Source organism: Euprymna scolopes, chromosome 23 (assembly GCF_053919585.1).
Source record: "Euprymna scolopes isolate OS-2025 chromosome 23, ASM5391958v1, whole genome shotgun sequence".
NCBI lineage: Eukaryota > Metazoa > Mollusca > Cephalopoda > Sepiida > Sepiolidae > Euprymna > Euprymna scolopes.
The window spans coordinates 114,541,489-114,566,210 of NC_136504.1; the positions used below are offsets into that span (position 1 = coordinate 114,541,489).

The following is a 24,722-nucleotide window of genomic DNA, read 5'->3' on the forward strand; positions in this document are numbered from 1 at the left end:
AATCTGTACGATGTATGTACCTGTGATGAAACGAAAACATATTCAAAAAATGAAAATTTTATTTTTATTAAAAAATATTTTTAAGCGATTAATAAGAATTTGCAAGCATTACAATAAATCTCATAAATTTGAATTATTGTTGAACTATCTCCTTTAGTGCTTTTTTTTTTTTAAATTGTTTTCAAAATAGCAGATAAGAAAATCGCTCTTAGGTTCCTCATAAAATTTGATTTTCTTATTTAAAAATAACACTACTTGATCAATTTCTGTGATTTTTGGAATATGACATTTTTATTTTTTGATGTACACCATACAAACTTTCAAGACGCTTAAAAAAAGAAAAAAGCAACATTTCTTACTCTCATAGCTTGTCAGCCCAACTAATCTTCAAAGTACAGGTCTATGCATGGTACGACAAGTGAATAAAGGGTTTGTTTATGTTCGTACGTCAGTTGCACGCTAACTTCCGTCACGTGTACGTTTCATGATAAATGAAATTTATTTATTGCGTGAAAAAATTCTGGCGGTAAAGAGTTAATTTTTTTTCTTAATGGGGCGTTCGGGACAAGCACCCAAACTTTTAACATGAACACACAGATCTTTGCAAAACAAATTATACCAAATTTGGTTGCACAATTAGTCATCAAATTATAACCATCAAAATTTATTTGAAACTAGCGGCGGGCACCCGGCCCTGCCAGGACATAAAATATGCTTAAATATATTTTAATTCATGCAGAGATCATATTTACTACTACTACTATTATTATTTTTTTTTTTTTTTACAAATGCATCCCCACTTATCAAGGCCCAGAGGCCACTCGAGGATAAGGATTAATGAGTGTACAGTTGTCAAAGGAAACATATCGTACTAATCGTTAGTAGTGGAAATTTGGTAAATTGGATTACTTAGGGGGGAACAGCTCATCAAGAACTTGTTTACATTGTCTTTGAAGATGACCAAATTATAGTCAGCTGGAAAGCAGGTAAACAGAACAGAGTTCCACAGGCGTGCAGTTCTAAGAAAGAAACTTTGTTCATGGAATCTACATTTAGGTTTAGGCACAGATAAAGAGTGGGGGAAATTATTGATAGTGGTTTCAGATAGACTAGTATTTTTTGTGAAAGATTGGTGAGGGGGGAACCATAGATTGGAGCTCACACGAACATTTACCATGAAAATAACGCTAAAGCAGAGACAGACTCGCAATGTCTTTACTGTGGGAAAGAGATTGCAGGGAAGAGAAAACAGCATCCCCCACTAGACTACAAAATCTATTTTGAACTGTCAAGATAAGATAAGCCACTTCTAGCAGCTCCTGCCCAGATGCGGCAACAGTACTCCATCATTGGATGTACCTGGCTCTTATACAGGTAGAGAATTGCATCAGCAGTGAGATATCTACTGGAGTGGTAGAACGATGCCACCATTTTTCCAGCAGCCTTGGCAACGGATTTAAGCCAATTCTCTATTGAATATTATAATGTACTTAATAAAAAGTACTGATTTCAAAAGTTAAAAAAAAAAAAAATAACCGACTCTGCTGCTATCAGCTAAAATCAAAACCGAAACATTTTAGTATTCCAGTTGTGTTCCATTGGTAGATATTGAGATATAGTTAAAGATTTGATATTAAATGACTTGAAGAAATGAATTGAATTTAGGCATGCACAATAATATGTCGACACGTGAAATGAACATTTTGTATTCATATTTTTCTGTGCATTATTCATTCGCCCAAACAGATTTTACTCGTTATAAACCATCCTTGTTGTAGAATTGCTATTTTCGGTTACTTTCAGCGTTACATGATCAGTAGATAAAGAGTTTATCAGTTAAAAATTTAGAAAGACAGACACACATACACACATCTGTTTTATTTATATAGATTGGAAAAATTGCCATTTGATGTGCTACTGGTTCAGAAGCCAGTTTTCACAATGTATATAACTAAAAATGCAGGTTTGGGATAAAAGGAGGAAAAAAAATCTTTACCATGTTCTAATGAATAAAAAACAATCATAATGAAAGCAATTATTATTTGATCAAGTCAGCTCAGATATTGGTAAAAATTCCATTACCTTAAAATGTATAAAAATGACTCAATAACAGCATTTTGATATTTGTATGGAATTCCTTTTAACAGCTAACACATTGAATCTTCGTAATATGAGTCATAGATATCCAGCTAGTTTTTTTTTTTTTCCTTTTACTTTTAAAAAATAGTAATTCAATAAAAACTAAAATAAACTCAGGTAAAAACAGACGGAAATAAAATTTGATAAATCACATAAATCAAGACTAAGAACTGTCTGCATCCTGCGGTTGTTGGCCTTGCTTACTTTAGGTAAGAGATCAGATGTACGTAAATAAATATAATCAGAACAAACCATTGACCACAGAGGGGAGAAATGAACCAAAAAAGGAAATTAATAATGAAGTGTTATTACAAAAGCCCCCCCCCTCTCTCCCCAACACTTGCCAAGAGGTTCCTCAACCTATATAGAACATAATCCTGATGTTATGCCATCGATTTTTCAAACATCCCGTATAATGTAATAGTTCAATTATGAAGGAGGATTAAGAGATGTAGGATTATATTTATAAGAATGCAAGTACAGAAATAAATAAAGATTATCCGTTTTATATATAAAAAAAGGGAATTAAAGAAATCAGGATGAGATAAAACACATTTGTCTTCCATTAATTAAAAAAAAATAAATAACTTACATAGTCTGTCCCAAATCTAAAGCTCATGATATTTCTATGTACTGATTAAGCTTGAAAATTAGGTTCTTTAATATAACTGGGGTGCAAGAAATAGTTTAAGGGTACAAATGAACCATAATACTTGACCCCTTTCCTTTAAATTTTCAGTTAAACCCGAAATTACATTTTTAATATAGCTAAGAGAAAAAAATAAATTGTACACCCTTCAAATTTCGGTGATGGAGAGGGGACAATCCCCTGTCGATTTTTATTAGAGTTGCCTCCCTTTTGTCAAACAATTTTTTCACATACAAAACTGCGGTAAAAAAAAAAACAGACCGACTCCAAGAACACAAAATATTTACAGAGCCAGTAATTTTTCCCCCCCAAGACATGCCCGACGACAGTTGAAGGCCACACTGACTGTAACGTTGCACAAATAACACTAAAGATGAAAACAATAGTCTGATCCAAACAAGTGATACAGAAAAAATAAAGTTAGTAAGATTTTGAAATACTATAAATTGGAATATTTGTTTATAGTTACTGTGACCATTCGAAATTTAAGAGTAATTTTTAATAGTTTTGTTTGTTGGTAATCAAATCCTTTTCAAATTATTAAGTCATTTTGATATTTTTATGCTTCAAGTTCTTAATACTACGTACATGCTTATAACATTATGGCACAAGATAAAACATGTTTGTGATCTAATGACCATTAAAAAAATAATTTTTTTTTTTTAGAATTAAAGGAGAAACTGACTCGGTTCTTGATTGAAAAAAAAAAAAACAAAAAAAAAACAACAAAAAAAAAACGATATTTCTACCTATTCATTAAGTTTGAAAAGTAGATTCTTTTATATGACAAAGATGCAAGAAAAAAAAAAAACAATCAATCAATCTTTAGAACTGCAAATGAACCAGAATACTTGACCTGTACCTTAACTTTTGAGTTAATTTTTTTCTCTTATCTAAACTAATTCAGTTGGATTTTCAAATTAATAACCAAAATGGCTGACTTGTATTTACTATGACCACCCAGAACTCAAAAGTAATTTTTATTAGAATTTGTTTGTTGGTATATCAATTCCTTTTCAGGATACTCAATGCCGAATCAAGTAATTTTGATTTTTATGCATCAAAGTTCTTAATACCTTCAAAATATATACTAGCTTTATATCAGCTCCTTGAGCAGTGTCGATACAGTACATGGGTATGAAATTGTATCTAATGTTTATCGCTTTATACTCCAGGGTCAGTACAGATTTCTAACGTCCATTTTCAAGGCTTTTCAAAGCCTTCTCCAGACAAAATTCAAGTTTTCAAAACAAAATTTTGGATTTGTTTTATAATCCACAACGCTTCGAAAAACTGGTTTAAGAAAAGAGGAACTCGCGATTGGAGAGTTCCATCCACAGAAGGAAAGTTTTGTATATATTTTTTTTTTTTAGGGGGGGGGTCATTTTTATTTATAGCAGCTGTCGCTACTCTCTCCCTCCAAATTTTAAATGAAAGCAAAATTTTTTTTTAAAAAATGGAGTTAGTCTCTATCACCAAACTATCTTAGGTAGTTTGGTGATAGAGAGACGCAACTCTTGTATGTACAATACTACTATGCAATTTCAAAACAACGTATTTAGATTTTATTTTCAATATTTTAAAAATATTTTAATGATACTTTTATTAATACTTAAAAAAAATAATTTAGTAGTATCTATTTCGATTTTATTTTTAATATTTCAACAATTTTTTTATTGGACATAAAGAATTCAATTTTCAAAGCCTTTCAAGACATTTTCCCATATTTTCAAGGATTTTTCAAGGTAATACTGGCCTTTTCAAGGCAAAAGTAAAAATTCAAGGACTTTTCAAGTCTGTACGAACCACATTAGTTTATATGAAGAAAAATATTTGTGAAATTTTATGCAGAAAAAGATGCAATTTAGTAGATTAGAAATAGAAACATTAAACTTAAAGCGATGGTTAGCATCTTAAAAAGATTTCTCGGTAAGAGTGTTTAGATGAATGTCTTGCATCCGATAGGATGCCTCATCCTCACGAAAAACAAAATACCTAAAAATAGGTGGAAATCATGAAACATCCTGAATAAATTAGTATAGTTTTATTTTCATCATCAACAGTTTAACATCCGTTTTACATCGTGGCATGCGTTAGACGGCTTTTAAAAATTGACTTCCAAACTAACCTATCTCTACCTAGGTTTTAATTTATTCCTCTTTCACAAGACCATTCTTATCCCTTCCTTCCATGTTCTTCTTAGCCTGCCCCTGTTAATTTAACGTGCTATCTCAAATATTCTACAGCCACTAACTTAAGAACTTTCACCCATTTTTTTTCAACATTACCATACCAACGGTTTACTATTCTACACATATCTTCGTATACTATCCAGAGTTAACCTTCCTCAGAGGTCATCAGCTGTAAGCGGGTCTTTAACACTCATGTTAGAAATCCATTTTATAATTCCAATGTAATTTCTGTACAAGACATGAACTCGAACATCGCTGGCCAGGTTTTACTTCCATACATCATCTCACTTATTTTTTTTTTTCATGAGATAATTTCATGTAAATTAAATCCACAGAGTTATATAATCCAATATTAATTTTTTTAATTAGACAAAAAAGATTTATTTATATCATTATATATATAAGAACAAGTATTTAATAAAACATGTTAAAAAACACTTTGAAAAAGAGTTAACATATTTAATTTTAAAAAGGAAGCACAAAATAAGTGGATAGTCCTTAATCCGCAGAGTTTCAAAGAAATACTTTCCTTCTCATCAGAGGGTAGGAATTAGCAAAATGCGGGATCGAATTTTGCTTGCAAAAGTATTTGATGAAACTGCAAGTAAGTCAAAGATCTTATCTGATAACAAAAAGTGAAGCAGAGTGAATGTGGTGAAGAAAAAAGTGATTTCATGTGAATGAATATAATATACATGAAAATATATGTGTATATATATATATATATATATGAATTTTTTGGGGGGCGGCGGGGGGTACAGAATTTAATAATGACTAAATATGGACCATAACATGATTTAAAAAATAAAAAAATGAAAACAAAAGGTTAGGTAGCCAGGTTTCGTTCCTTGCTCAACAGAGCTAAATATGGGTAAATTTTTTTTATCGTATTTTCCTTGATTTAGCTCTGTTGAGCGAAGAACGAAACCTGGCTAGCTAACCTTTTATTTTTATTTTTCAAATCATCATGTTGATTAATTTGTATTTAGCCATTAATATCTATATATATATATATATATATATATATAAAAACTGGACTCTCCCGTCGATTTCAATGTCTGAGGTTCCGCCACAACAACGAAGTTGTTTGGAATCCACACACATGATTTGTTTATAGGCTTTGTGTAGAACCAACCACACTATTTGGTATTACTGCTAATCTTTGTTGATGCAATGGCTGCCATTAGGAGAGATGCACCCCCAGTCTTCGTTAAGACATGCATCTAGGAGAAGGAAAAACTGATGTAAAAAAAACCTGCAGTTTGTTGTAATACAGACACTAGTGTTTCATCCTTTCGGTAATCATCCATGCAGGAAGTTATGATTACGGCTGGTCGAGAGATCTGAACCCAGCCACGGAGCCATGTTTGACTATTAGCAAAGAACAAACCACATGACCAATGTTAACTGAGAAACACAGTTAAAATTAACATTTATATCAATGTCAGTATATATATATATATATATATATATATATATATGTTTATTGTTATATAAACATGCTCACATCCCGCTGCTACAAATAGCCACTTGTTTCAATCAAACAACAGATATCATCAGGCAGCGACTTGACTATTCAAAAGTTCAATGAATAATCATTATTCATTGAACTTTTGAATAGTCAAGTCGCTGCCTGATGATATCTGTTGTTTGATTGAAACAAGTGGCTATTTGTAGCAGCGGGATGTGAGCATGTTTATATAACAATAAACAAGTATTATCAGCTCTTTTTATTGAGCACTATCTAACAACCTCGTTGAATTCATTAGTCCATTACTTTTGAATATAAAAAAAACCCGAGTATATATATATATATATATATACACACACACATACTAGCAGGCCGCCTGGTGTTGCCTGATTGAAAAATACAAATAAATATATTTTAATTAATGCAAATTTCTTATTATAAACAGAAATACTATAGGCACTAAATGTAACATTTAATTCCTTAAAAAAAAAAAAATAAAAAAAAAAAAAAGTAAAAAAAAAAATAAACTGAGTCGTGTGTATGCGAGTATTGCTTTTTCTAAATTGACAACTTCATTTTCTTTAATTGTAGATTTGGCAAGTATTGGTTATTTCGAGTTCATCTTGGTTAGGAAATTCATTATGGATAGATCGACATCTGAACAGTGTTACAGAGTGCAAATTTTATGAACATTTGCAAGTTTAATGCACAATAATTTCACAAAAAGGATTTGTCACCTTGTTCATGCAATTTAACGCCATCAGATCATTTTCTTTGCAGATATGTAAAGTTCCATGTCTACGCTGATAAACCAGACACAATAAACCACTTAGAAGACAGCATTTGACACATTATTGCCAATATAATTTAATGTGTAGAGTTTGTGAAAGAAAACTGATCTTCTAATTAAGCCATATACATAACAGTTGTGGGGGCAATATGCCCGAAATTATATTAAAATTATAAATGCCAAAATTTAATCTTTGGAATATTAGTATACTAAAAAAAAGAACTCTAGAAATGTGTATATTTTTTCTTTGTCTTATTTGATAATGTGTAGAAATACATTTTTTTTTTTATCAATCCATATTATGTATATTAATAGCCTGGCAAGGCCACAAGGCCACCAAAGCACAAATCTGAAGCTGATATATATATATATATAAAAATGTAGGCAAATTTGGGCAGATTTTATTGGTTTAAAAATATACATTCTTTTTTACCACTTGTCATAAAATTTTAACCATAGAATAGTATTATAATCGTCAAAAAGCCTGCAAATTTTCATCTAGTTTCGTCCCACAGAACCAAAGATATGAACATTTCAATATTCAATTTGGCTACCAGTATATATATATATATATATATATATATATATATATATATATATATATATATATATCAAATTTTAGTCATTCAATAAATTAAAAAAGTTATGACATGAAATTTGATATAAAATTTAAAATTTTAAAATAAAAAATTTGATTTATTTGCTCTATCTTGTATATCGAGCAATTTTTATTTAGATGGGATCGTCCTTATAGAATATTACTGCCAATAATATTTTGTAAGACATATAATCACAGGTTTCCATACCAGTTGATTGTTAATTTTATTCTGAAGTGTGTGTATATATATATATATATATATATATATATATATATATATATATATATACACACACACACACACACATACATCTACAATTATATAAAAGTCACTTTTTTTTTTTTTTTTTACAAAGGCATCACCACATTATCAAGGCCCAGAGGCCACTCAAGGATAAGGGTTAAAGAGTGTACAGTAGAAATTGGTCAATATAGTAATCATTAGTAATGAAAATTTGGTAAATTTAATAACTCATATGGAACGGCTCATCAAGAACTTATTTACTTTAGACTTGAACACAACTATATTGTAGTCAGCCGGAAAGCAGGAAAACGGAAGACAATTCCACAGGCGTGCAGTTCTAAGAACGAAGCTTTGTTCATGGAATCTACGTTTAGGTTTAGGCACAGATAAAGAGTGGGGGAAATTATTGATAGTGTTTACAGCTAGACGAGTGTTTCTTGTGAAAGTTTGGCGAGGGGGGACCATAGATTGAAGCTCAGTTGAACACTTTCCATGAAAATAACGATACATCAGAGACAAACTCGCAACATCTCTTCTGTGAGATAGAGGTTGCAAGGAGGAGAAAAGGACATCTCCTACGAGGCTACGAAGTCTATTTTGAACTCTATCAAGGCAGGACAAGTCCTTTCTAGCAGCTCCTGCCCAGATGTGGCAACAGTATTCCATCCTTGGACGTACCTGGCTCTTATATAGGTAGAGAATAGCATCAGCAGTGAGATATCTACTGGATCGATAGAAAGATCCCATCATTTTTCCAGCGGCCTTGCCAACAGATTTGATATACGTGTTCCATTTAAGATCAGGAGTAATGGTCAAGCCCAGAAGCTTGTCAAAACTTGAGGCCTCCTCAAGACGAGAGCCATTCATTTCAATTGATGACAAATGTGAATTAGAATGTTGATGATGTAAAGAGAGAAGCTTGGTTTTAGATGCATTAAAAGTAACCAGCCACTCCTTTCCCCATTGTACTACGTGCTCAAGATCAGAGGAGAGAGAATTGGAGAGAACTTGGTCGTTTACTGTCTTAGATGTGCTACCATAAATGGTAGTGTCGTCAGCATAAATGTCTACAAATGATGTAAGGATATGATTTGGAAGATCATTAATGTAGATCAGGAAAAGAGTTGGGCCCAGGATGGATCCCTGAGGGACACCGGCATTAATACTGTGAGCTTCTGATTTTTGCCCCTCAACTACTACTCTTATGAACCTATCAGAAAGAAATGATTTAATAATTGAGAAGACTTTTCCAGCTATACCATAGCTAGCGATCTTATGAAGTAAACCTTTATGCCATACCCTATCAAAGGCTTTAGATATGTCAAGAGCAATTTCCCTAGAAAGATTGCCACCGTCGAGAGATTTGCTAATCCTATGCGATATAACTGTAAGGACATCTGCTGTAGATCTAGCAGAACGGAAACCATATTGAGTGTCACTAAGAAGGTTATTTTTGTTGAGATGTTTGATTACTTCTGTATTTAACACAGATTCTAGCAACTTACTCATGACGCACAGGAGACTTATTGGCCTGTACTGAGAGGGGGATGAGCGATCACCTGAATTCTTAAATACAAGGCATACTGATGAGATTTTCCAGGGAGATGGGAAACTATTCTCCTTAAGACAACGTTTAAACAGTTTTGTAAGTATGGGCGCTAATTCAGGTTGAATTTTTTTGAGTACTATAATTGGAATACCATCAGGGCCAGTTGCTTTACTCGAATCAAGGTTTTTGATTAGCTTCGCAACATCACGTACAGATATACGTATATCACATAGCGTGTTTTCTGATACAGGAGGAAATATTGGGGGTTGGCGGTCTTGGTCGCAAAGGGTAGAATTAGCTGCAAAGTTCTTGACAAAGAGTTTGGCTTTGTCTGATGCTGACGAGATTACCTCAGGTCCATTGATAATAGTTGGGATGGAGCACACGCTTCTGTTCAGGATTCTGTTTGCTATTTGCCAAAACTGGTGGGAACCAAGCCGCTGCTCAGCTACTTTGGACTTAACAAATTGAGCATACAACTCTCTTGCGTTCCTTATTACTTTCTTACAATGGTTGCTGGCAGTCCTGAAAACGGCTTTAGTTTCCATACATCTATTACGTTTCACTTTGTGTGTTTGAGAGTTCCTTCCTCATAGGTTCCAAAATGGTTGAGCCTATCTTTTGCAAATTTCACACAAAGGTAATTTTATGTCTCTGGCAGTGTTCTTAGATATGTTTTGTACAGAAATTTGGTTTTCATACATAAAGCAAATTTCACAGTGTATAAGGATTATTTGATACTGGAGATATCCATAATCTAACCCTATTTCCAAAAAAGAGGAAATATAACGTATGAGAAATATTTAGAATCAAGTCTACCTTTGCTGTTATTTCAGATCATTTGAAACCATAGCAGAAAGTTTTAGTCTCCCCTCCATCAAAGTCAGAGGTTTTGGGGAAATATCAGCTATCTTGTAATTAATATGCAAAACTAGGAAAACAAATGACTATTATTGAAACATTTTATGGCTGTAAAAAAGTGCCAAAAATAGACTCTGGATGCTGGGTGATTCCCTTAATGTGCGACCTTAAGGACAAATGTCACATAGCCTACTACACTATTCAGGTCATGAGCTTTTCAACGAGACTTCATTTATTAAATTCTGATCATTAGTCGCTGAGATTTGAAACTTATAAAATTGCCAAAAAAGGTGGTTGTGTGTGTATATATATATATATATATATATATACACACACACACACACACACATATATATATTACTTGTAGCCAAATTGAATATTGAAATGCTCACATCTTTGGTTCTATGCAACAAAACATGAAAATTTGCAGGCTTCTTGAAGATTATAATACTATTCTATGGTTAAAATTTTATGACAATTGGTAAACATGCCAGTCAAAATAAAAAAGACCGCTCGGCGAATTGAAAAGATATCTAACAAAAAGACACCCGTCTAGCTGAATCCACTGTGAAAAATTTCCCCCACTCTATATCTGTGCCTAAATCAAAATGTGGATTCCATGAAGAAAGGTTCTTTCTTAGAACTGCACGCCTGTGGAACTGTTCCGTCTGCCTGCTTCCCACCGGACTACAACTTGGATGTCTTCAAGTCCAACGTTAACGAATTCCTAATGAACCGCCCCCTTAAGTAAACACTTCATCAAATCTCCACACTAGCGTAATGTACTTGCAATAACCCTTATCCCCGAGTTGCTTCCGGGCCTTGATAAGTGGTGATCACTGTAAAAAAAAAAAAAAAAAAAATTGGATAAAAGAACTCGGTCGTGTTCAATCAGACGTGCTTGAATATACACACACACACAAGTGTGTGTGTGTGTGCGCACGCGTGCGTGTGTGTGGGGGGCACTACCACTTCACAAAGCATTTCCGAATAGTTTAATAACTGTATGCCTACTTTTGGCTCACCCTGTGTGTATATAAAAATACTAAATGCAAGTTATTTGAGGTTTGATTCCATAACTCTTCCCTATATACATTAACAGAAAATAAATGCTAAAAATATATATATATATATATATATATATATATATATACATACACATTCCAGTTCTGGGATTGAGTTACGTTAGAAAAAGAAAAGGTTTTAAATGCTCTAATTAGTTATAATTAACTCAATAAGTTACATACCTTTCTTTTTCTTCTAGTTATCTATGCACTTATTGATTTACGCACTTTCTAATGCTCTTTACTGACCAGAAATTTAGAGAGATAGAGTGACTTTGGTATCAGAATGGAATTTACATGCATCTGCAAACACTGCAAATATGCACATTCAATGACAGAGTTAGAAATCTCTTTACTTCTACATCAGAATAATAAACAATGATATAAAAGAATTCTTGTTTGTCAAATTACAACAAAGAATAGTGGTTGTGGACCAATTGGTATACACACACATACATACATACACAATCTACTTATATATAAAAGGCAGTTTATATTGTGTGTGATTTCGTTTCCTATGGACTTCGAAATGGCTGGAGTGATATTTTTTGAAATTTTGCACAACTGTACTTCATATGCCTGGGAGTGTTGTTAGATAGGTTTGGTATCGGAATGCCTCACAAAATCAATAAAAAGTGAATAAAATCTAATTAATGAATGGAACAATCTGATTGTGACTAAAATTAACACCCTTCATAGGTGCATTTGAGAAGTCTTATCACCACACAAGCAGAAGGGCCTGGCGTATAAAATCAACAGCAGATTCTTTGATAAGATGGGCACGTTTGAAATGTGTGTTTCTGTTTAGAGTACAATTGAATCATAACTTGTATTTTAAGCTTTAATTCAAATCGTTATATAAACATAATTTTATAAAATCAACAGTATGTTCTCTACAGTACAATGTAGACTACGATGTTCTTTGGACTAAGTGTTTTTTTTTCTGACAATCTTCCAAAGTTCATTACTGAGTGAAAAATGCTTTTTTAACTTTTCCTTTTTTCTAGCTGACTACAATATTGTCATCTTCAAGTCCAATGTAAACAAGTTTTTATTAAACTGTCCTCGTAAATGATCTAACTAATGATCAGAAACGTTTATTACGCTACTGTTTCAATACACACATTAACCCTTATCCTTGAGTGGCCTCCTGGCCTTGATATGTAGTAACCTCTTTGTAAAAATAAAAATAAAAAAAATTTTAAAAAAGCTAGAGATACATTTAAACCGTCAAACACTGTGGCATGACACGTATCAAGACCCTACTTAGTTGCCTCTGCATTGGGGGAGTAGGGAGTCAGATTTTAATGTAAGGAAAATCCAACTCCTCCAAAAGGAACACTAGTTTGGGACAAAAAATTTTAAAAATGGCTCAGTCTGGCAGAGAACAAAACAGATGAAGTGTAGTATTAGAACAGATACTACACTTTTCCGAGTAAAATACCAGGTTGAGAAACTGGCCCATTCTATCCTTCTCGAGGATAGATGGGACTCTTAAGCCGTGGTAGGCAACCCGTCTAGCGATGGAGTCAAGATAAAAATCTATCTATAAAAGTGAACGTGTCTGTGTCAGTGTACATTTTCCTTCGCAATAACTCTGTTAATCTTCAGTCTACAGATTTGAAATTTAATATACAGGTTACTGAGATTTGGGAAAATCTACGTGATTGGTTTTTGGCCAGAAATTTGGCTGTTAAGGGGTCAAAGTTCAACGATTTGACCTTTGAGAACTCTACCAAACTCCTCTGACAATTTTTTAGGTCTAAGCACTTGAAATTTTAGATATAGGTTCCTGGGACATGGGTCTAACTTAATAACTCAATTTGAACCCAAAACAATTTTAAGGGGTCATAATAGGGGTCAAAGTTAAAAAAGTTGACCGTTTTTTTTCTTTTTTCTCAGCATACACCTCCAAACAACGCCGGGCACCCATGCTAGTAATAAATAAAACAGTCAATGTATATGTGTGTGTCTATGTGTAAATATTTAACTAATAAACTACTGGTCACTAAAATTAACAAGAAATAGTAATCATACACCAAAGATGGTTTATAAAGAGTCAAATCTTTGTTTGGATGAACAACGCGTACAGACATATATCAGCAAGTTGAAATGCAAAATGTTCATTTCAACTTGCCCACACATTTTTACTCCTTTCTGTGTATGCCCAAATTCAATTCATTTCTTCTTCAAATCGTTTAATATTAATTCTTTCTTAACTATCTCTCGATGACTGCATCAGTAGCTACATGCAGCCAGAGCACTAAATGTCTTGGTTTCAATTCTAGCTAGTGGCACCGAAATAATTTCTTTTTTAACTTTTGAAATCAGTACTCTATATTAGGTACAATATAATATTCAATAGAGAATTGGCTCTATAATAATAAATATGAAATCTGCATGAATTAAAATGTATTTAAACATATTTTACAACCCAGCAAGGCCCTTCTCTCCCAGTAATCATAACAAAAATGAGCTACTGCATCATTTTCTGTAAAATTTCGTCATCGTTTTACTTTATTTTTTTCGACATCACAAGTACTTCCTAAACATGGAATGTTTTTATTTAGAATAGTTATCGAGAAACACTAAAGTTTCTTTATATTTTTTTTTTATAACAAATGAATCCAAGACGTTAATTTAAGAAAAAAAAAAAATATTAATGAAACAAATATGCATACTATTTATTAGTATTAGTTCGACTAATAATACTTTTACATTACCTTTAATCACAATGAGCAATTTGCATTCTTTACGGATAAATCTTTGATCATGACATCATAGTGGTCAGGGTAGTTATTAATCACAGTACATAATTTATCCGCTGAAACAGATGACCAATTCTATTTAAATAATTACGATGTCAATTATAATCAATAAACACAATAAAAACAATACACATAAAAGATCAAATCAAACTGACTTTTTTATGTTCAACGATTTGATTGATAATGTATCAATAAAACAGATGTGCGTGTGTGAGTGTGCGCACGAGATGTGTGTGTGCAAGATGTTTGCATGTGCAAAATGTGTATGTCTATGTGTGTGTGATGTGCGCATGCGTGTATGTGAGATGTGTGCGTAATGTGATATGTAGCTAGAACACTACAAAGAAACAGCCAACCTTATTGCAAAAGTTATAACGTGTTGACCCACAAGGAATGATTTATGATAAATTGATGGTTGCACCCATTTTATGGCATTAAATACTAATCTCTATTAATCGGTAACTGTGCGTCGAACAGATACCATAATACTTAATTTGCTGCACTTTATCATAATGGTTCATACAAAATTGCAGTAAGATCAGTAGTTTCCAAAAAAAAAAAAAAAAAAAAAGAAAAAAAAAAGATAAAGAGAAATATACATATATATATATATACATATAACTAGGGGAGAGGGGGGGGGGCTCTTCCTGGTCATAAAATATGCTTAAATATGATATTTTAATTCATCCAGATTTCATATATATTATTATAAAGTCGTGATTTCAAAAGAAAAACCAAAAATATTTAGGTGCCATCAGCTAGAATTGAAACCGAAACTGTAGCATTGAAAGCTGATGATGTTACCTCTGTACCAATGTGACACAGATATAAAATGATTAAAAATAAATCAAGATGAATGTACAAAATGTTTAACAATTTTTTCAATTTTGACCCATTTTTGACCCCTTAAAAACATTTAACCAGCTAAAAATTCATAAAAGAACGGCCATAAAAAATCCAATCATTTGAGGCCACTAGTGCCGTTGCGTTGGAGGAAATACCGGACACTCCTACATCCTCTTATCGGCTGCAGATGTGGAGAGAGGTAGACCCTCAGTCTACAAATATGGCACTGCCAGAGCCCAGTGAAACCTTACCACCTGGCACACACCTGTCCCGTTCGGAGTGAGTCACTCTGAATAGGGCAAGGGCAAAAGTTTCAAAAACTGGCGACAACCTCCTCATGTGGGGTTACTCTACAACTGCTGAATGTCCCTGTGGTGCCCAAGTTCAGACCATCGAGCACATTTTAACATCTTGCGCACTGGGGCCCAACTGCATGGACGAAGACCTCAGTGTTGGTAATGAAACCGCACGCCGCTGGTTGAAGAGATGGAGCGACAAGATATGATGACTAGTGCCGTTCTGCGACTTTTAGTTTTTGAAGGAGATAGAGTTTGAAAATATGTGGACCGACAGACATATGGCCATTTATATATTAGATTAAACAATAATTCAACAATAATATCGACAGACACTAGTGTTTCATGTTCATGCAACTATCAGTATGACAATTCAGCAGTATCACTAGGGTGACAATTCCTGCCGATCATGAGATTTGAACACAGTCATGAAGCCACCTTTTGCTAAGCCTTTTACCTCAGAGCCCAGAGCCACCAAACAATTACCACGAAAATGAAGGGAAATAGAAACTATTAAATGTGTGCGTTGGAAGTTTTTTTTTAACCTTTAAAAAAAAAAAAAAAAAAAAAAAAATTGTTTTTAGTCCTTCATTGGAAAATTATTTTACCAGTAAGTCAGTCAATTTCCTGCAATCAGTGAATCAATTTGCTTTCACGAATTCGTAATAGTCCTAATCTTATTTCAGCAATCATCACTTGTTTATAATGAAACGCTGTTTCAGGAATATACATATCACGAGAAGAACATATGCGTCCCAGAATGGAGAAAATTCTGTGATTAGAGCAGTTCTGCACCACTTTAAAAAAAAATAAAATCAATGATACTAAAACTTACGTCTATAATACTTATTACATGATTTTGATTCTAGAAAAGGTCTCAAATTTAAAGCTAAAAATTAAAGAGTCTAAAAAGAGATTGAAATTCACAGAATCTTTCTTTGTGTCTAATGACTATGGATCAAGTTTAATGCAAATCTACTAATATATATATATATATATATATATATATATATATATATACACATATACACACACACATACAAACTCCTTCAGTCTTTGACAGACTATGGATACCCACTGTAGAGGTGCCTGTGCATGAAATTTTGTGGCAGGAATTGCAAAATCTTCAACCACACCTCTCCTGAATCGACATTGTTAAATACCAGTAACAAGTGAAGTGTATGTACAAGACAGCTGAAAACAAATGCCGAGATAAGCGGAGAGCACATACAGTGCCTAGAATTCCCAAACGGTCACCCATCTGGTACTTAACAGGCTCAATGTTGCGTAACTTTGGTGATCTGATGAGAACCAGTGTGTCAACATGATTATGCCATATTATATATATATATATATATATATATATATATATATATATATACATACACACACACACACAACATTAATTTCTCAAAATCAGAAAACCAATTCTGAAGAGCAGACATTGCACATAAAGACCCCATAATCTTTTTAGAGAGCTTTATAATAATATGCAATAAATTTGGCTAATAATAATAAATTTGGCTTATCTTAAAACTGTTCTACTTAGATCATGAAAGTTAAGTAATATTAAGTCAGGTCAGTACTAGATGGGTGACCATTTAAGAAATACCAAGCACTGTATGTATGTAGGAGGACGTCGACACCTCGTAAAAAAGAAAAAAAAAAATAAATTAAAAAAAAATCACAAAACCTAACATTGTATATTCCTGTCAGCAAAAATGATAAATGACTGAAGACAGCTTGTGAATTTGATATTCCCTTGAAACTTCCTCCTTTGGAGGAACCAGGTTCAAACTGGCTTGAAGGAATGCTGCTTCGGTCAGTCGGTGTCGAGTTTACTGCAGTTTCGGTGTACATCCGACTGACAAAAGGGTATTAAAATCCTTATGGTCTTTACACATTTGAATAGAAATTTAAACTTTAAATTCATATTTAAATGCATACAGACCATAAGATTTTCATTAGCATGTATGAGACAGTTGGATATGCGATGAAACTGCAGTAAAGTGTTATGATTAGCCATTTTATTGTTACACGTACTCAACTAATTGGCATATGTGTATAAAGTTACATTTCTGGAAGTAATATGGCTTTACACTCACCTTGGCAAAGAGATAAATAATCCCTTTTGAATGACATCAGAATTTCTTCTTCATGATCAAACGTGGTGTGCGAGTTGAAGTGACTGCAAGAAAAAGATAAAACGATTATAAATCCGTCATGTAAATCAGTTAAAAAAAAAAAAAAAAAAAAAAAAAAAATGTATCTATTCTTAGGATGTCAGGAAGGTCGATCGGAGATCATAACTTTTGCTTCTCTTTTTTTTTTTTTTTTTTTTTTTTGGCCCTTTAGTCCTCACATTTCATGAGCAATGTTCCTGACAAAGAGGGAAGATTTGCTGTTTTCATAGTCAGGATACATCAATCGTAACGCGTATAGTTGGCTAGTTTTTGACCTCAAAGTAGTTTTTTTATGCTTTTTTTTTTAAATTTCTTACATCAAATGGCTTCATGCCTTGTTCGGAGCTAGTTGGAATATTTGCAGAACTCAATTTTTACTTTTAGAGCTCTTTCTAATATCATCTATATATTAATATGATAGTGTGCGTGTTATTTTCTGTGTCACACTTACATCTGAGTCGTTTAATTGTTATGTACTTCCATTTCTTGTCATAAATAATTTTACCAAGAATTATTCATAAGTTTTGGTTTTGAGTATAGTTGATGGCACTCAAGTCATCTATTTTTAAAAAAATAATAATATTATCAAGAATTCTTCACAAGTTTTGGTTTCAGCTTCAATTAATGGTTGAAGGAACTCAAGTTTATATATTATATTTTTCATGAGTTTTTATTTCGGTTTCTATTCAAGCTAATGCACCTAAGTCATAGGGATATGGTTTTTATTTTTAAAATATCAATTATCTATATATCTATAAAAGTGAAAATGTCTGTGTGTGTGTGTGTACACTTCCCTACAAAATAACTGTCAATTTTCAGTCTATAGACTCGAGATTTGACATAAGGCCTATTGAGATTTGGGAAAATCTTTTTAATCGGTTTTCAACCAGAAATTTGACTGTCAAGGGGTCAAAGTTCAACGATTTGACCTTTGAAAACTCTACCAAACTCCTCAGCCAATTTTGGGTCTAAACACTTGAAATTTTAGATGTAAGTTACTTGGACATAGGTCAAACATTTTAATTTAATTTGAGCCCAAAACAAATGTTAAGGGGTCAAAATTGGGGTCCACGGTCTCTACCAACTTTTCTCTATGGTAGTTAATATATAGAAAGTTTTATATAGAAAGGCATTAGTGTACATATTCACACTTTTAATATATACATATGCACGTAAATTATGAACAGTACATAGGGCCCGAGCAAAGCCGGGTGGAACTGCTAGTATAATATATAAAAATCGATAGTACATTATAATAATCTATACAAAATCGATAGTACATTATAATAATCTATACAAAATCTATACAAAATCGATAGTACATTATAATAATCTATACATAATCTATACAAAATCGATAGTACATTATAATAATCTATACAAAATCTATACAAAATCGATAGTACATTATAATAATCTATACATAATCTATACAAAATCGATAGTACATTATAATAATCTATACAAAATCTATACAAAATCGATAGTACATTATAATAATCTATACAAAATCTATACAAAATCGATAGTACATTATAATAATCTATACATAATCTATACAAAATCGATAGTACATTATAATAATCTATACAAAATCTATACAAAATCGATAGTACATTATAATAATCTATACATAATCTATACAAAATCGATAGTACATTATAATAATCTATACAAAATCTATACAAAATCGATAGTACATTATAATAATCTATACAAAATCTATACAAAATCGATAGTACATTATAATAATCTATACATAATCTATACAAAATCGATAGTACATTATAATAATCTATACAAAATCTATACAAAATCGATAGTACATTATAATAATCTATACATAATCTATACAAAATCGATAGTACATTATAATAATCTATACAAAATCTATACAAAATCGATAGTACATTATAATAATCTATACAAAATCTATACAAAATCGATAGTACATTATAATAATCTATACATAATCTATACAAAATCGATAGTACATTATAATAATCTATACAAAATCTGGAATTTCGACAGGTCTTGCTAGTCAAATATTATTTGCAAATAAAATTTAAAAAAAAAAGAAGTTTTCAACTGTAATTGTGCTCATGTTTAATACACCTGCGAATACACATGCGCTCAAAACCAAAGCAAGGTTATTTATACATAAACCAAATTAAAATTTAAAATAAAGTTATAATAAAGTGGTTAATTATAGCCAAAGGCGACCAAAAGGCTCCCTTTTAGTAGCTACTAGAGGGTTGCAGAGTGTAATGTTGCCTAGGAACCAACACGTTGTAGTCTCAGTTGCAAAGCAGACAAAGAATAGAAAATAACTTCAACATGTTTTTTTTTTTTTGTTGTACAACGACATTTATTTCCTCATTCTCTCATTATGGCCGTGATATCACTCTTGTGATCGTCTTCTTGAAAGTCATCCACCCTTTTTCCGTGGTCTCAAACATGATCACCTTTTTAAAGATTTTATTTATCCTTACTAGTGATGTCATTCCGCATACATTTGCCTGTGCGTGTCCGTGCTATGTTACAAGAGTCTTAGAGATTTTGAAAGAAATCAAAGTCCGATTCATAAAAACGTTGGCAGTGTGAAAAGTCAAATTTTTAACATCTAATCATTACTGAATATTGGAATATTTTAAAATAAAAGGTTTGCATATTTTGAAATCCCAAAGGTTGGAACTGACACATTCCAACTACACAAATCTGGTTTTTGCTATGCAAACATGGCTGAAAAAAAAAAAAAAAAAAAAAAAAAAAAAACTAGCCATGAATATGGCATCAGCAGAATTTTGCTAATTTGCTGCAGTCTAAATCCATATGTGGATATTTTTCTTTCTTTAACAAAGGAGCCATCACTTATCAAGGGCTGGAGGCCACTCGAGGATAAGGGTTAATCAGTGTACAGTAGTCAATGGAACAATATTTTTATAATCGTTAGAAGTGGAAATTTGGTAAATTGGATTACTTAAGGGGGGGGGCAGCTCATCAAGAACTTGTTTATGTTGGACTTGAAGACGGCCATATTGTAGTCAGCTGGAAAGCAGGCAATTGGAAGAAAGTTCTACAGATGTGCAGTTCTAAGAAAGAAGCTTTGTTCATGGAATCTACGTTTAGGTTTAGGCACAGATAAAGAGTGGGGGAAATTATTGATAGTGGTTTCAGCTAGACGAGTGTAAAAGTTTGGTGAGGGAAAGGGACCATAGATTGGAGCTTAGACGAGCACTTGCCAAAAAAAATTACAATAAACCAGAAACAGGCTCACAACGTTTCTTCTGTGGGAAAGAGGTTGCAGGGAGGAGAAAAGGGCATTCCCCACTAGGCTACAAAGTTTTGAAACTGTCAAGGCAGGATAAGACACTTCTAGCAGTTTCTGCCCAGATGTGACAACAGTACTCCATCATTGGACGTACTTGGCTATTATGCAGGTAGAGAATTGGATCAGCAGTGAGATATCTATTGGAGAGGTAGAATGATCCCACCATTTTTCCAGCAACCTTGGCAATGGATTTGATGTAGTGATCTATGACCGACTTAAAAAAAAAAATATATTTACAGAAACCTCAAATCTACATTTTAATAGAATTCATCAGACATAAATTTGAAAGATGAAAATTATAGTTCATAAATTTTTTTTTGTAGACTATTGCTTATTTGGATTTCACCTAGAATGTTATGATCGCAACGCTTCAACTGATGTAACCGGCAGTCTTCTTCAGATGCATTTTGCCAAACTTGGGAATTTTGTCTGCTTACTTTGATCAATAAGTCTACTGTAATATTTTTTTTCTATTCTGCTCATCAGAGATGTACTCCTGACAATTGTTTTTAATACGTTCTTCGAACTCGCATACCTCAAAAATAAAAACGATACACCGTTTACAACATCAATTTTCGTCTCAACCTTGCAACTATCAAAACAATCACAGTGGCATTCCAAACAAGAGTATATCTGATCTATATCTGGTTAACTTTTAGGTTGTAATTCTTATTTACAATCCGGCGTTTTCTGATCACCCTAGGATAATCTTGTTAGATGGTTCGATGGATGGCACAGAACATTTCGAATCTCTGGACCGTTGGGGAAGCAGAGTTGCACTTTTATTCTTTCTTAGCCATTTCCACGCACATAGCTGTTGAAGGTGCGGATGATTTAATAACTTGTCAAAAATCCTCCTTTTTACTTAGTCTATTTTTTATATATCTATAATATGAAGCTGAACGTCTGTGTGTGTGTCTGGTCACAAATAGGCTCCTATATGGTTGACTATTATAGAAAACTGATCACATATAATGATAGATGTATCGAGACAGGAATGGGTATGTTTGATCTGGCATAATGATGATTCATTAAAATTGTGGAGTCTGTGTATGTGTCTGGTCCACAAAAAGTATGGAAATAAAAAATTAAAAAAAAAACATTTACAAGTGTTTTTGATATAGATGTACATAAGAATACTTTAATAAGTATGTTTTAACTTAAATAGGGATGGTATAATAAATTTGTGGGGTCTGCATTCGCGCCTGGCCTCCATAGAATGAAAATAGGTACAAACTTTAATAAAGACTTTTCATATTTATCTGCATAAGTATACTTTGATAATTATGTTTCAGTTTGAAGAAATATGGGATAATAAAATTATGGGGTGTTCGTTCGCGCCCAACCTCCATAGAATGGAAATATGTCACAAAGTTTAGCAAGTTTTTTTAATATAGATCCACAGAATATTGTGATAATTGTTTCAGTGTGAACAGGTATGGTATAATAAATTATGGGGTTTATCTATTTTATTTTTACTTTCATCATATTTTGCTTTGGTTTTGATACCCCCAAATTCGAAGCTATCTCTTTACAACCCGTCCTTTTCATAACCTATCATACTTTCATAAATCAGAGTCCATTTTCTGTAGGCTGTTTTTGAACTCAGTCAACGACGGGTACTTTTGCTAGTATATATATATATATATATATATATATATATATATATATATATATATATATAAATAAACAAAAATGGGTTTCTATTTGTGTATGAATAAACTTCAAAACATATTTTTAATGATATATAAATTCTAAAAAAGATTGTCAGATTTTGTATCTGATTTCTGAAATTTAGTTTCATTTTTTTTTTTTTTTGCTTGTTTTTACTACCAACATCCAGTTTTTAATATTTTTTTTTTTTTTGAGTGAATTCATTTCTGAATTTTTTGGGGATAAGGATTGGTTATTCATATTATTTAGATTCTCCAAACTACTATTCTTATCTTGAGTGTTATTTGAATAATGTTTCGGTTGCTGTAACCTCAGACTTTCTTCAGGTGTATGTTTGCATATATCCACACACACACTTTTTTTTTTTTTAAATATAGTATTTATCACTCTGCCGGAGTACAGTTATGAATTATTTAGGACTTCTATCCAGTCATGGCTGATGGAATGAGAATATTCTACCTACATGGATTAAATAAAGGTTTCGTAAAAAATTCTGCGCACATTCCTAGAGTTTGACAAGATACACCTGTGAAGGTCGGAGTTTTCATCGACAGAAACTGTTAAAATAACATTCAAGATAAGAACAGTAATAAAAAAAATAATAAAATAAAATTGAAATAACAGAAATAATAAATCTGTATGGAAATTTGAAGAGAACCCTTGCAATGATTTTTATGCAAAGAAATGATTTTTTTAAAAAAATGAAATGTTGAATTTATATAATGATTTAGTTCTTATTTAAATTGGTACTAATAAACAAAAATGAAGAAAAACTGTCACGGAATGAAGATTTTATTTTCTCCAAAATCACAAAAATTGATTAAGTAGTTGTTTCTTATTCACAGCAAAACAAATTTGTTTTTTTTTTACCGATAAATGACAGGCGAGGCCATGTTTTAATAAATAACATAAGGGGAGGTAATCAGCAATTGTTTTGACAGTTTCCATGTGAATTCTAGTTGTCTGCCCTTGTCCACTGAATCGTTTAATGCTTTTTTTCACCATCATCGAAACAGTCAAATTTTACTTTCTTGAATCAAAATAAAACTTTTTGATCAAATTATGTGATTTTTGGAACTTTTCATCTTCGTTCCATGACTGGTCCGTACTTCATACATACATTTCTGTATTTTAGTTAATTTTAAATGCTGCCATAAGTGCCAATCTGAGTAAACCGCCATGATTTTAAAACGCTTTTGTTAGAATAAACCTCACATGATCATTGTATCAATGATGTCGGTGACTGTTCTTTTTTATCAACGAGTAATGTCCAAAAACCATTTAAGGATAAGAGTTAACAAGATGGATAGATTGACAGACTGGGAAGGATGGTGGATATTTTTTTTTTTTACTTATCAAGGTCCAAAGAACATTCAAGGATAGAGGTTAAAGAGATCGTTAGTTGAAATATGATCTTTGCCACGAGTGCACTGGAAACATAGGCAGAAGATTACTTAAGAATTGACTATCCAAGAGAACGGCTGTGAAACATGGCTGATGACAGCAAGCGACCTACGAAAGTTTGAGGTGTTCGATCACTACTGTTTATGCCGCCATCCTTCGTGTTTGCTGGAAACAGTTCATCTCAACTCTCGCTGTAACATATGATGCTTAATATTTGTTCATGAAATAAAATATTACAAAATTATTTGTTATATTAAAATCAAAACAATTATCAAATTAAAAAAAATAAAATAAATCTGTTATATATATATATGTACTTTATCTTTACTGGAAACAATTCATCTCAAATGCTGCTGTTCGTCCTAACTGCAACATATCCTCTCTACAAAAAGCTCTCCTTTTGAAATGTCGGTGCTTCTACACTATCAGAACAAAATTTTGTAGTCAGTAAATGGAGTTTTCAGATAAAAAAAAAACAATGGTTTCTACTGATTTTTTTTGTCAATTCTAATAAATTACAATGTTAGCTTCCAAATTATGGAATCGAAATCACCTGAATCTTATTGAATTATTAAAAAAAAATAAATAAACTTTAATCATGTTAGCAGGTGAAAAATTGTGGCCATCTTGTTTTTATAAAATAAATCGAAACAGAAAATTACC

The 24,722-nt window shown here is 32.3% G+C and overlaps 1 protein-coding gene across 2 annotated transcripts in view; it reads right to left on the reverse strand.

Moving 5' to 3' along the window:
• LOC145246136 (uncharacterized) overlaps positions 1-24,722 on the reverse strand; it is a 93,408-nt gene that overhangs the window by 16,766 nt on the left and 51,920 nt on the right. For both annotated transcript variants that reach the window (XM_080107985.1, XM_080107986.1), the window contains exons 2-3: positions 17,573-17,655; positions 14,281-14,381 (exon numbers count right to left, since the gene is read on the reverse strand). The gene's annotated coding sequence lies outside the window, so the exon portion shown is untranslated. The remainder of the gene's footprint in view (positions 1-14,280; positions 14,382-17,572; positions 17,656-24,722) is intronic.